Here is a 14,572-nt window from a genome sequence, read left to right as displayed (position 1 = left end):
CAACTCTGTCCACATATCTATTCAGGGGATACCATCATAGGGCCTAATCACATCAGCCACACTATCAGAGGCTCGTTCACCTGCACATCTACCAATGTGATATATGCCATCATGTGCCAGCAATGCCCCTCTGCCATGTACATTGGCCAAACTGGACAGTCTCTACGTAAAAGAATGAATGGACACAAATCAGACGTCAAGAATTATAACATTCAAAAACCAGTTGGAGAACACTTCAATCTCTCTGGTCACTCGATCACAGACCTAAGAGTGGCTATACTTCAACAAAAAAGCTTCAAAAACAGACTCCAACGAGAGACTGCTGAATTGGAATTAATTTGCAAACTGGATACAATTAACTTAGGCTTGAATAGAGACTGGGAATGGATGAGTCATTACACAAAGTAAAACTATTTCCCCATGGTATTTCTCCCTCCCACCCCACCCCCCACTGTTCCTCTGATATTCTTGTTAACTGCTGGAATTAGCCTACCTTGCTTGTCACCATGAAAGGTTTTCCTCCTTTCCCCCCCCTGCTGCTGGTGATGGCTTATCTTAAGTGATCACTCTCCTTACAGTGTGTATGATAAACCCATTGTTTCATGTTCTCTGTGTGTGTGTGTGTATATAAATCTCTCCTCTGTTTTTTCCACCAAATGCATCCGATGAAGTGAGCTGTAGCTCACGAAAGCTTATGCTCTAATAAATTTGTTAGTCTCTAAGGTGCCACCAGTACTCCTTTTCTTTATGGCTATCTGTATAGGAGTAAACCTCAGCACAAGTGAATCATTCTTTGTACCTGCTGCTGTATAGGAGTAATCAAAGCATGAGGCCTATCAGCGCAGGCAAAACAAAGTATTACAACAGTAGGGCATTGGTTTAGAGGAATCCAGTGGGCCAAGATTGGATTGGGAGTCTAACAGTCTGCATTGGAGGATGATAGCATGGGTTTTGTGGGAAGGAAGCATAAACGTGTACACTTGAGGTTACCAATTAACTACAAAATCATCTCACTGGAGAGGCCTGAGACTGAAATAGCAGGGCTATTTCAAGTCAGAATGTAGATTTATCCTCTTACAATACACCCTTTTCTATAATTTTCCAGTAAGGCTGGTTTTAAAGGTAAAAAGAAAAATCATGCCAGCTGGCATGATTTGTTCTGAAACTTAATAGTGGAGACTGTTAAATACAGTAATTGGGAGGTGGGGGAATCTTTAATAGCAGCAAGATGCACAGCTGTATGTCTATGCCCACTTTTCAGGAAAACATACCTAGGATTTGTGTAAAAAGAAAAGGAGTACTTGTGGCACCTTAGAGACTAACAAATTTATTAGAGCATAAGCTTTCGTGAGCTACAGCTCACTTCATCCGATGCATTTGGTGGAAAAAACAGAGGGGAGATTGATATACACACACAGAGAACATGAAACAATGGGTTTATACACACTGTAAGGAGAGTGATCACTTAAGATAAGCCATCACCAGCAGCAGGGAGGGGAAAGGAGGAAAACCTTTCCTGGTGACAAGCAAGGTAGACTATTTCCAGCAGTTAACAAGAATATCTGAAAAAAGAAAAGGAGTACTTGTGGCACCTTAGAGACTAATGAATTTATTAGAGCATAAGCTTTCGTGAGCTACAGCTCACTTCATCGGATGCATTTGGTAGAAAAAAAAACTTTTTTTATTTTTCCACCAAATGCATCCGATGAAGTGAGCTGTAGCTCACGAAAGCTTATGCTCTAATAAATTCGTTAGTCTCTAAGGTGCCACAAGTACTCCTTTTCTTTTTGCGAATACAGACTAACACAGCTGCTACTCTGAAACCTGTCAGGATTTGTGTAGTCAAACTTGTTTTCAGGAAAGAAAAAATATAAATATTGTCAGAAAGCTTGACTTGTTATAAAACTCCCGAACAGTCAGTGCTTTCTTCAGCAAAATAACTGAAAAACAAAATTAGTGGCAGGAGCCTGCACAGTTCAGTACATCTGCTGGAGCCTCTGCAGCACTTTCTCTGTGAGACTTCCAATGTAAAGGAGAGAAACTGCCAATGGGCTCGCTTGTATATGAAATAACCTTTCGAGTGACTTAGTTCCTGCTTTTAGTTCACTAGCATCATGTTGAGAAGCAGAAATATACTTGGTCTAGCTGGCGTGCCTGGCAGCAATTTGCACAACAAATTCCTTCCCAAAATACCAGATATAGTACCTGAGGAAATTTGTTCGCATGCACACTTGCGCGTGCGCACACACACACATGCACCTAATTGTTTTGTTTTTTAAAAAAATATTTATTATCATGGGTGAAATCCTGGCACCACTGAAGTCAATGGGAACTTTGACACTAACTTCAATTAGTCTGTGATGTTACCCAATATTTTTCATAGCAAACCTGTTTGTGCTGTCAGTTGTACCTTCTGTTGTATTAATTTCTTTGAATGATCAAGATTTTGTAATGTCTCTCTGCTTTCCACCAACTTGTTTTTCATGTACTGATATTGTTCCTCATGAGTGTGCTCAGACTGCAACTAATTAGTTGCCTTCATAATTTTGAGCAGCTCTGACTGTTTATTTGTTTGTTAGCCCCCATGAATGCTGGTCTCCTCTAACACATGATCTGCTTGTATCTTTGTATTTAGTCCTAATACACTTAACCACTCATCTGAAAGCAATGTTTTGTGTAATTCAGATTTCAGTTCAACTAACTGGTACACAGGAAATTGTGGTGAAGAGGTACTGGAACCTGGGGGAGGGAGCATCTTTTTGTTCTATGTTTGTACAGCATCTAGTGCAAGGTGTACAAGTCTATCAGTGGGGCTCTGTGGTGTGATGATGCAAATAAATAATAATCCCTCTAAGATAGGGTGGTGGTGGTGGTTGGGGAAAGGAAGCAGCTGGGGGACATAATCTGAAGGTAGAAATAATATATAAAGGTACGGAGTCCTGTTATGTGCAAATGCTTGGTTAGGGGGCAAACCTAATCAATCTCCTCTTTCTCTAGGGTGGAACTGCTGACACCTGTTGCTAGTAGGCCAGCAGGCTGACATAGCATTTCCATGAGCTGGATAAGGTGAATTGGTTTAACTAGCCATTACATCCAACACTTACTTGTTATAGAAATAGTACCGCAAGCCACACTGATTTATACAGATTTTGACCCAGGTCAATCAAGCCTCACAAATGGATATGGTCATGGATTTCTGGTAACTTCTAAACATATTACACATTGTGAGCTGGGATGTTAGGACTTTATTTGGTACAGGCCAGACTGAGCTGGTAGAAAAAGAATTAAAGAGGTTACACGTTTCCTTTGCTGACATACGGAAAACACATTGGCTGGATGTAGACTAATTGACAGTTGGAAATTGAACTTAACTTTGGACATTCCTGTGGACAAGTGAAACGCAGAGATGAGATTACTACAGCAGTGGACAAAAGAAGAGTTATTTCAGTGTAAACTGGTGTCTGAATGGATTGTAATAGCAAAGTTTTTACTATGGCCTACAATTAACTATGAAGTGAGCTGTAGCTCACGAAAACTTATGCTCAAATAAATGTGTTAGTCTCTAAGGTGCCACAAGTCCTGCTTTTCTTTCTGTGGATACAGACTAACACAGCTGCTACCCTGAAACCTGTCATTATGCAGAAGTGTGATCTGTTCTTCCACACCAATAAAAGCAGCGGAAGAGGCAGGGGGGATAGTTGGATAGCACTGAACATGAGATTCTCAATCATATGATCCTGATAATGGGAGATATTAATGCAAAGATTGGGAGTGGACATGTTAAACTAATGAATAGTGTTGGACCACATCGTATCGGAATGGCAAACGATAAAGGGGAAAGGTTAAGAACTTGCTGTGAGATGCACAGTCTGATTAATGGAAACTTTGGTTTCCTCACAGACATGCACAATGGAATTCACCAGATGGTCAAAAACCAAATTGACCACATTATTATTATTCTGGATGTGTAAATGAGAACAGAATATGATCCATCTTATTTCATTTTTACTTTTGATCTTACTGCTACAAGATTTTATTTTATATTTTGACCTCTTTAATGACCCTCGGGTATATATTACACTTCTACTAAATTTGGAATTTAAATCAGTAAGTGCAGTAAGAATACAAAAACTGCTGCTATGGAAAGTGCTGCAGTTGTGGGGTACTATGAAACAATCTTTGAGTTAGGGTGCAATAAAATATTGTTCCTGTGCATCATCCAAATTGTTGAAGTACCACAAGGTTTAAAGTAGTTAGTCTGCCTGATAGTGGTGGTGGTTAGCTGGTTGTTTTTTTTAAAATTTATTTGTGTCAGTACTATAGCCCCTGGAATCTTGGTTAAAGTTGTCCACTCTACCAAAAGCTGAAATGGCGCCCCTGTCAACAAAACAAGAAAACAAAAGACGAAAGCGATTGATTATATAAAGGTTAAGCTGTATGAAAACAAGCAGGAAAATGAAGCAAGTCGTGTTTTTTTTGTTTTGTTTTTGTTTTGTTTTTTTTTAAAGCTTACTGGTGAAGTGATGACAACTGCCAAGGAGGTGAGGTGCTGGGAGTATGAAAGGAGGATTTCGAGAGTGCGGAATCCTCCAAATGCAAGCAGTCTAGTCATACAAGATGAACAGGACAGATTGCAAGGCAGAATGGATATCAGCACTGAACCATCATCAGAAGAGGAAATAGAAAGAGCAATGAAGCTGTTTAAAGTGGGAAAGCTGCAGGAACAGACAATATAATGGCTGAGCTGCCAAAAGCTGGCGAGACAAGTGCTATCAAAGCATTAAGAAAAATTAAACAAGAAAGTTGGGAGCAAGATGACTGGCTGAAGGTGGTAGTTGTGCCAATCCTGAAGAAAGGAGATCCTGCTAACTGAATAACTAGTGGGATAAGCTTCTTATCTGTATAAGGAACAATCATGATGAAAGTAATTGTCAACAGATTAAGACCAGTTTTAGAAGAAGTAGATGAGGAACCGTGTGTGCAGCTTCAGACCAGGCTTAAGTTGCATCGACCTGATATTCATGCACTGACATCTGATGGTGGGGGGTGGGGTGGGGAGGACTAAAGAAGTTGCTGTTTTCATTTACTTTGATTTGGTTTGGAGAGAAGCTTTATGCAAATTAGTAAAAGTAGATAGTGTTTCAGAGAGGATAACTGGAACTATAAAAGTTGTGTTTGAAGACTCCTGTAATGCCAAAAGAATTGGTAGAACATTAAGCAACTGGTTCCAATCAAAATTTGGTATAAGACAAGGGGGCATGGAATCACCAATGGTTTTCATTATATTCCTAAACCAGACATTAAAAAGTTAGATAAGCTAGATGATCTAGAATTTAAAATCCTTCATTTATACAGACATGGTACAAATGGCAGAGGTTTGAATTAATGATGCTCTTTGCTACCTTGGAAAATTTGTCTAGTTCACTTGAATTCTCAGTAACTGTCTAGAAGACAAAGCTTGCGTCTTGGAAAAGTGACAACAAAGTGTTGAAATGCAGCACTGGTGAAGAATGATCAGAAGTAGAATCTTGTGTACCTATGAAATTTGATCTGTGCTGATAGTTCCATCAAGGATGTGATTAAAAGGAGCTGTGCTTTAGCTACAAATACTGCATAGAAATTGATAAAATTATGGACTGATAAAAATATTACATTTGATACCAAAGTGGAAAAAATACCAAACCAGTGTACTAACAGTATTATTCTGGTCTGGAAGCAGCGACGTTAAATGAAAAAGGCATCACAAAAGATGGAGATAGTGGACTTGTTCTTAATTTGTCTTAAAATGATTCCATGTCACACCTTCCATTTTCTGAAATTAAGAGAATTGGATGTGAAATCAAGGTTCAGGATTTGCTGCTATCGAAAAGATTCAGATGGTGAGGACACTGCAAAATACAAACAGATAATATAGTGCTAAAGAAAATAATGAAAACATAATCAAGGTCAGTCTGACCTAGAGGGTGACCATTGGTTGAGTGATCGGGACATTGTATACAGAGACATGACCAGGCCAGGTTGAATGGAGGAACAAGCAATGGCTGGGAACAGCAACACTCTACTCCTCCCTGTGTTTGTAAAGATGCTCTGGGATACAAAAGAAAAGATTAAAACTGTTGAACTACCTTAAGTTTAGAATGGAGTCTATTCAGAATGTTTTTTTTTTTCCACTTTGAGAAAACAGGCAGTGGATTTCCACAACTTAGAATATGATATACAATGCAGACGCATATATTAACCACTGCCAAAGAGTATTAAATCATAATATGGCACAGTCCCAATAAGCAAGGATCATTAATGTAGGAAGGGCTGTCAAAGTAGCAAACCCCATCATACATCACACTGTGACTTAGTGGAGATATATAATTTTAAAATGGAAAATCTGCTTGTGCAGTGGTCTGGGGTGGCGGGGGACCACACCACCTCACGACACACTATTAATGTCTTGTGGTCCAGCCACGGGAGTCTCCCTCTGCGGCCCTTGAGGCAACTGAAATAAGCATAGTAAGCCCAGGCCCTTGGTCAGGGTAGGGCAACAATGAGTCAGGCGCTCAGGCCCTCAGGCAGGGGCTGAGCAGTAGCAGTACAAACAGTAGCAAAAAGCTCAGGCCTCCAAAGGACCTGGAACAGCGGGAGACTGCCACCCGTGAGTTGGGTTGCAGGGGGGACGCAGGCCGTCCCAGCCCAGGGCCCTAGCAGCGGCAGAAGACCCACTGCTGTGTCAGTGGGGATCCTGACTGCAACACACCGACATGGGCTCTGGCAGTATTGCAGCCAGACTAGGGGTAGCCCCCGGGCTACTTCCAGACTCCCCCTCTGGTGGTACCTGGGTCACGGTGGTGTCCTCCGGGGGGTCCATCACCATGGGTTCCTCGGGGTAGTTGGCGAGAGGCAGACCCGGCAACTTCTTCGGGTAGCTGGTACAGGACAGGCTCGGCAACTCCTCTGGGTAGCTGGTGCAGGAAAGGCCTGGCAATTCCTCCAGTTGGTGGGCACAGGACAGGTCAGAGGCATCTGGCCTCCCCATGGCAGTCTTCCCAGTGAGTTCCGAGGTCGAGCCTTTATATTTCCAGGGCACCGCCTGACCCTCTGAGGGGCGGTCTCAGAGCTCCCTAGCTCCGCCCACTCCAGTGTCCGGAAGGGACCACACCGCCTCACTACAAGTACCCAGTCCTGAAAGATGCTAAGCATCATTAGAAAGCTGCTGAGAGCTATTGATTCCACTGAATCCTCTGAAAGTGCTTATCTCCTTGCAGAATCAAGCTCTTGTGTCTTGGCATTTTGTCCTGCATATTTGAATTAGAATATGTTGGCATCTGGAATAACTAAGAGGCTGTCTAATGTGAAATTTCAACTTGCAAAGTGTCTTGATTTGCTTTTTTTGACTGACAAGTATTTGCTAACATGGATTACATTGTTTCTGAAAAAGGCTTTGCGGCAGCTGCTGCTGCTTTCTTACTTGACTAATTTTCCCACAAAATAAACCCATGGTAACAATCATAACCTATGTTCTTGCCATTGCGCTGTGTGTTTGAGCCTCTCACTCATTCACTGTGACAGAGGCTTGTTGGGGGTTCACTACTCTGCCAGCAACTCTTATCGGGCCTGACATACTCAGGACATCCAACACTGTCATGGTCTATACCAGGGATCTCAAACTCGAATTACTAGGAGAGCCACATGAGGACTAGTACATTGGCCCGAGGGCCGCATCATGACACCCTCCACCCCCTGTGGCCCTGCCCCACCTCTTCCCACCCCTTCCCCGCCCCATTCCAACCCCTTTCCCAAATCCACGCCCCCACCCTGCCTCTTATCCGCTTTCTCCCCTGAGCACGCAGCTCCTCCCCCATCCCTCCTGGAGAGTGCTAAGTGCCCGGAGGTAGGTAGAGGAGTGGGGACGTGGCGCACTGGGGACAGGGGGAGCAGGGGGAGGGGAGCTTGGCGGCCTGCAGGAAATAACTCTGGGAGGGGAGTGCGCGGGGATCTTGGCGGGCTGCATGTTTGAGACCCCTGGTCTATACCAAAAAGTTTGCAGTGGGAAAACTAATAATTCACAGATCATTAATATTCTTGCATGATGAATGTACAGGGTGCGTACAAAGTTATAAATATATGCTAGGATTATGTTCTTAAAATGTGTTTGGCAAGCAATTCATAGGCACGTTTTGCCTTAGACAAACGAATGTGTATTTGCTTGTCGGACCAGCCTGTTCATCAGGCAGAGACAATGAAGGTACACTTCCATAAAAGGTAAACAAAGCCATCAACTTAGTGAGTGGGGATCTGAACCTCAAATGATGGCAATTGAATCAACTGGTTGTATACGTAATACTGCTGTATTATAAAAGTATGTTGAGAAAGGTAATTTAGAAAAAGCCAATCACACACTGGTGATTGATATCATTGTGAAATGTATGCATTAACTCTGTATGAGCAATTATAGATACTCACTGATATTTATCCTTTAAAGTCTGTGACTAAAAGGTGTTTAACGTCCAAGCAAGATAATAAACATGTCATCCGACAAAAAAAAAAAAAGAGGCCTCCATCCCAAACCAGGTGTAGCCAAATTCAACAGGCCCTTCATTTGTATCAGAGGTTGCAGGAAGAGATAATTTACATTGTTAAAAGTCACCAGCAGAGGAGAAGACAGCATGAAGTCTGCACCAGACAGCCTGGCGTCCACACCCAGCTGGAAAAAGGAACTTTATCTGGGCTTACTTCTAAAAAAAAAACACACTTCAAAGGGTTACTTGGCTATAAAAAGAAAGGGGAGAGATGTCCATCACTGGGGGAGTTTCAAGGGGCCAGATCTCTTGAAATCACAGAATGCTTGGCCCTTCAACCAAAGGGGGTTTGAAGTCTCTAGGAACTGAGTATAGAGAGAAACCTTCTTAGGAAAAGATTGTAACTTGCTAAAACTGTGCATCTTAGAAGCATATCTTTACTTGTGTGTGGTTGGAACTCTTTCTATCTTTATTCCTTATACTTGGTATTACTTAAACCTACGACTTTTTGTTTAATAAAATTGTTTTCACTTTTTATTAACCAATTCAGTGCAATGATTGAAGTTAGCCCAGTTAGGCTAACAGGCCAGTTTGTTGCTCTTTTAAAGAGCAACAAACTTAACTTCTGTGGGCATTCCAGGAGAGGGCTAGACACTGCAGGGCAGATGGTTTTGGGGAAGTTCAGGACTGGGAGGTGGTTGGGATCATCCTGCAAAAAGTGACTGGTGTGTGACCTATATGTATGTTGGGTGGCTATTGGTGCCAGGGCTGTGAGCCACAGCAACATAGTACTTAAGGCATCAGCATTGCAGGGCAGGTGGTCACACAACTCCTTACAGGTCTGGGATGACCGTGAAGTGTCACACTCCTGTATTGTTTTGTAGAAGCTATTTAATAGTTTTTAAATATAGCTGTTGATTGTAAAGGAATTTTAAGATGTGTAAGGGATACAGTTTTGGTAGATGAAGAAAGGTAACACTGAAAGAAATGATATCGTTTAGCTCCAGATTCATCCTATTTTAGATGATCAGCTATAGCCAACCTAAAAAACCTTTTCTCCTTACTAAGTCAAATGGATAACCTAGACTGGGCTTTGATATCAAAATATTCATGAAGGGGCACACTTTTCACAGAAATGCCAAACTGGCCTCTAAATTTTCTCCCTAATTTGGCATGCTTTTTGTTATTAGACACTTCTGATGTATGCTTTTGATTCCCCCCACGCCCTTATGGAGAATTGCATTTGGAATACTTGCTGGGATCAGATACCCAGGGTGAAATTAATGCTGCTGTGATGGGCCAGCAGAAGACACTCCATATCACTTAAGCTCTCTTTTGGGGCTGCACAAGATGATTTATGGGCAGAACAGCTATATAAGGTGTGTTGTGTATTGAACAGGGTAGCATATCTCCAAATATACTAGTGAAAGGGACTTAATGGGGGCAGGGTCCATGGATCATTGACTTCATGGATCCAGCCACCTAAAACTCAGAGAGGGGGAAAATAGCCCTTAGTTTACATTGGCATGTCATCATTACAATGAACAAAACTGGAAAGAAAAGGAAATGAATATCCAAGTTTGAAAATAAAATTCTGTGTAATGATTTTATTAAATCCGTTACAGTTTCTTCATTTAAATTGGAAAAATACCTAGGTCTGTAGTAATTGCCCATGAGATGCTTAACTGACAAAACAGTTCCCTTTCTTACACACACTGGTTATCCAGATCCTAAACTGGTGTAATGAGGGCTTGTCTACATGAACATTTAATTCACCACAAGCTGGAGTGTGAATCTGACCTGACACTTAACTGTTTCATCTGGACCCTGATGACATGAATTACCAGTTTCTTAATGTACTTTGATCTAGTCCTGTTTCAAAGAGGACTAGATCAAAGCATATTAATTGGTAATGCATGTCAGCAGTGTCCAGATGGACAGTGTATGTCAGGCTAATACAGTGTAGATTCACATTTCAGTTTGCCATGAACTAAAAGTTAGTGTAGACAAGTCCTCAGTATAGCCCTGTCAACAGAATTTTGCTGATTTACAACAGCTGAGGATCTACCCAATTTATTATATTTTAGGTTAGAAAGCACTGTTTCAATGCCCTTATCACTCAAGGGTGCATAGAGCACACCACCAAGAAATGCGATAGCTGCAAAGTGACTAGGAACTCCTCTATCTTTTTTTTTTTTAAGCTTTCCAAGATGCATGACTTCTCTTCTCAACAGTCAGAAATAGATCTAGCATTCAGGTTCAATAGTTTTTTTTCCTACATAAAAGGATCCTATAGTGCCTCCACTGAAGTCAATTGGAGTTTGGTCATTCAAATCAATGGGAGAGGAAAAACCAATAAATTGTTGCTGTAGCTTATTAAATGAGGGTTCCTATGTTTTAAGCAGTAAATGCTGTCATATAGTTTTTTTCCTTATAACTGATCACATCTATTGTCTTTTATTTTAAAAAAAAGTGTGTGGGTTTTGTCATAAGTGGCTTTTGTCATTCAATGATACTAAAAATAAGTTAATCTGCAACATTTTAAAATTTGTAAAAAGAAAAGGAGTACTTGTGGCACCTTAGATTAACAAAGTTATTTGAGCATAAGCTTTCATGAGCTACAGCTCACTTCATCGGATGTAACCCAAATACATGGCTAAATGGCTGTTTTACATAAGCTATTGTTTTGTCACCATGCTGACTTACTGTCAACTGGTAACCTAGTGTAAATAACATCAGCATTACAGCACACACAAAACACAACAATCCTTTTCATTGTGTTCTTTAAATCCTGACATTTTTGATAACTTCTTTTCAGAGTACTTGTTTCAAACTCTTCTCCTTATGACTGCATTATTGAGGGGCACACTTTGTGTTACCTTATCTCATTATCACATGTTTATCATTCATTTTCTGTGTAATTACCATCCAAATAATGCAAACCAACATTAAATTTTACACGTCTAAAAGATGTCAAGATAGAGACAAAAAAGAAAAGGAGTACTTTTGGCACCTTAGAGACTAACAAAGTGAGCTGTAGCTCACAAAAGCTTATGCTCAAATAAATGTGTTAGTCTCTAAGGTGCCACAAGTACTCCTTTTCTTTTTTGCAAATACAGACTAACACGGTTGCTACTCTGAAACCTGTTAAGATAGAGGCAGCATCTTATTTCTTCCCCTCCCCTTAGATACTACTCACTGACCTTTTGATTTCCTGTCACCTGGGTCTATTGGAGAACAGCAGGAATAATAAGGCTCCTTGCTGGGTGGCCGTTAGGCCTTCCAGAATCTGAATAAAAAGACTGTCTTTTTTTCCAACCAGCCTTGTTTACTATCTTGCCTTGTAGTTAGAAGGTTTTTGCCATCAATGTGCTCTTGGAGAATTCTGTTTTAATCTGGAATAAAATCACTAGGTGTAACACTTCAGGCTTGCTTTATTTTCTATTAATTTTAAAAATACATTTAAAATTGGTTTTGACTGCTTGGTCTGAAAGTTAAATGTAGAAATGCCACCACAGCTTGCAAGTGTATAGCTGTCATGTAGTTAAGAAAAATAGTGACACATTGAATTCTACTCTTAATTGTATTCAGTGGACACTGGATCAGGCCCTAAGGAACAACCTTATTTGCAGAATTTTTAAGTGAGCTGGGGTTTGTGAATCTCCAACTCAAGGCTTGGTTTGTTTTTTGAGTTTTGATGCCAATACCTTTTTCAGCAATAGTTGTGACCTTGATTTTATGTCTTGGTTTTTATGACTGCACCCTCCAGAAGCATAGTGCAGCTTTCTATAGCGATGGCGTGTTGGCTGAGTATTGACCCAGAATGAAGATTACCTACTGAATAACCAACACTTCATAATGGGCTTTCTTAGTGGCCTCACATTGTGAAAATACTTTCATTATTGTAACTGCCATGCAGTGTGAGACAGTATAATATGAAATGTATTTAATACAAGCTAAGGTATTCTAACAAAAGTCAAAGTTTTGGTATTGATGTTAAGGTTCTGTTTAGATGTGTGGGAGACCTGCACACCTGGTATTGTTGCAACCTGTCTTGGCCAGCAAAACAGATTACTGAGGTGAAGAAGACAGTTATCTTTGTAAAATAGCCAGAAGAGCTGCAATCACTTAAACATTGAAATGCTTTTCAGAACACACATCCGTAGACTTACAAGTCTATGGATTCCTGTTGCCTTTCCTGATGACCTACCATCTATGGTATTTCATATGATCAATTTTTTGAACAAATGCTCAATTTGCTAGCTGGGTTGCACATTTGATGGGGCCAAGAGCAGTGAAGACATCCTTTGGGTAGAAGGGGAAGAGAGCTCATCAAGGAGCAGCTAGGGCAGAGTTTATATGTGCTGCCTCCACTTTTCCACTCTCCCATCTCTCCCAATTGCCTTTATTGCATTACAAGAGGGAGGGAAGATATTGCATGCTGTTTTTTCAGCACTGGAGCCTCTCTGCCTCCACTGGTATTATTGGGTGGTGGAGGTGGTAAAGGAGCTGGGTGAGTGGCTCCTGCCTGGAAGGGTTGGAAGGTTGCTACTGTTTCCAGTCTTGGTGAGAATCTGTATTGGGTTCCCGGTTTCAGTAATACACTTCTCAACTTTAATCTAGTTTCTGGATCTCCTTAGATGCTGGGGGCTAGGCTGATTGCCAGTTTGGGGGTCTGGAAGGGATTGTTACTCTATGGCATGATAGGCAGATTGTTGTTTGGGTGTTCACTTTCTACCCTGTGTCCTGGATGTCTGGTCTTTGGGATTGAAATTACAATTGTCACAAATTTGGCAGGTCCAGTGTAGTTAGAAAGGATCTGACTGAGGTCCATGTAGCTCATTACCCTGCCTGGGCACTGGTCCTACACAAAGCAATGCAAGATAAGGGGGTAAGCCACTGTCTCTCATGGCATGTGGATGCCATGATCTCCTCTCTTACCTCTTTTGTGGAGGGAGTCAGGAATGTTGCTTCCAATCAGACTCCTTGGCAGGCCTGACTGTGTATAGAAGGGGCATGACCTTTACACTTACTGTTAAGTTTATAGTACTCAAGGAATTGAGGACTGCACTGGAACAACCCTGCTGGGTAGCTTGGAATAGTGACCCCATTTGGGTAATAGTTTAAAATTAATTTTGAAGGACACAACTTTATCATACTATAGTGTTTTATTGTTTCTATGTCCATGTCAAAAATGTAGGTTAAAAATAATATATTCTAGATAAAAGTCAAGTAGAGGTGTATTCCAAAACATTGATGGTAACTAAGCATTGATTTCAGAGCTATTAAAGTGGTGTGCACGTGACGAGGTGGACTAAGCGCAGAGGCCCCTGCTGGAGGCCTCAGGGTCCTGCCACACCTGTCCCAGGAAAGCAGCAGTGGAGCTAAGTCCTCTGAACAGCCTAGAGAGACTGCACAGGAAGCAGCCAATCACAGAGGCAGCCAATTAGGGTCACATCAAAAGGAGCTGATCTGCAGACCACAGGCAGTTCCTTGCTGGAGCTGGAGGAGAGCAGATGGTGCGCCTGACTGGCCAAAGGGAACTGCAGCACCATGGACAGCTAAGTGCTGGTCGGGAAGCAAGAAACTGCTCCTGGCTGACTGCTGGGCCTGAACACTGAAGAGCTCAGAGCTCAGGGTGAAACATCAATGAAGGCTGGAGCTGTAGGGAAATGGCCCAGGGAATTGAAAGCAGTTTAGATAAAGGGGAATGGTGGTGTGTGGCTGGTACTCTTAGGATCCCTGGGCTGGAATCTGGAATAATGGGCAGGCCTTGGTCCCCTGCATAGGCCACTGGGAAACTGTCCTGCTGTTGGTCAGCAATAAACCCCCAGAAGAGGATCTGAACTCCTTAGTGGCCAAGGTAGAAAGCTGGAGCAAGACCATACCAGAGACGGCAAACCATTGTCTCCAGGCCAGGGAGGAAGCTCCAGGGGTACAGCCTGATACCAGGCCTGGGATTTTTTAGATTAGAGGCACTTGACCATAAGAGGGTGCTTGTGAGAAGTGGGTGCCATGCTGTTACAGTGCAAATAGTAGGTCTTGCTTTTTGCTTGAGCAGA

The 14,572-nt window shown here is 41.7% G+C and overlaps 1 long non-coding RNA gene across 2 annotated transcripts in view; it reads left to right on the top strand.

Annotated features, from left to right (window-relative positions):
• Positions 1-5,977, top strand: part of LOC122460398 — a 61,378-nt gene extending 55,401 nt beyond the window's left edge. For both annotated transcript variants that reach the window (XR_006281676.1, XR_006281677.1), the window contains 2 exons: positions 2,998-3,066; positions 4,509-5,977. This is a non-coding gene — a long non-coding RNA (uncharacterized LOC122460398). The remainder of the gene's footprint in view (positions 1-2,997; positions 3,067-4,508) is intronic.
• The last annotated feature ends 8,595 nt before the right edge of the window (positions 5,978-14,572 follow it).

Source organism: Dermochelys coriacea, chromosome 5, assembly GCF_009764565.3.
Source record: "Dermochelys coriacea isolate rDerCor1 chromosome 5, rDerCor1.pri.v4, whole genome shotgun sequence".
Classification (NCBI taxonomy): Eukaryota; Metazoa; Chordata; order Testudines; family Dermochelyidae; genus Dermochelys; species Dermochelys coriacea.
This window is presented reverse-complemented; position numbering and strand designations above follow the sequence as displayed.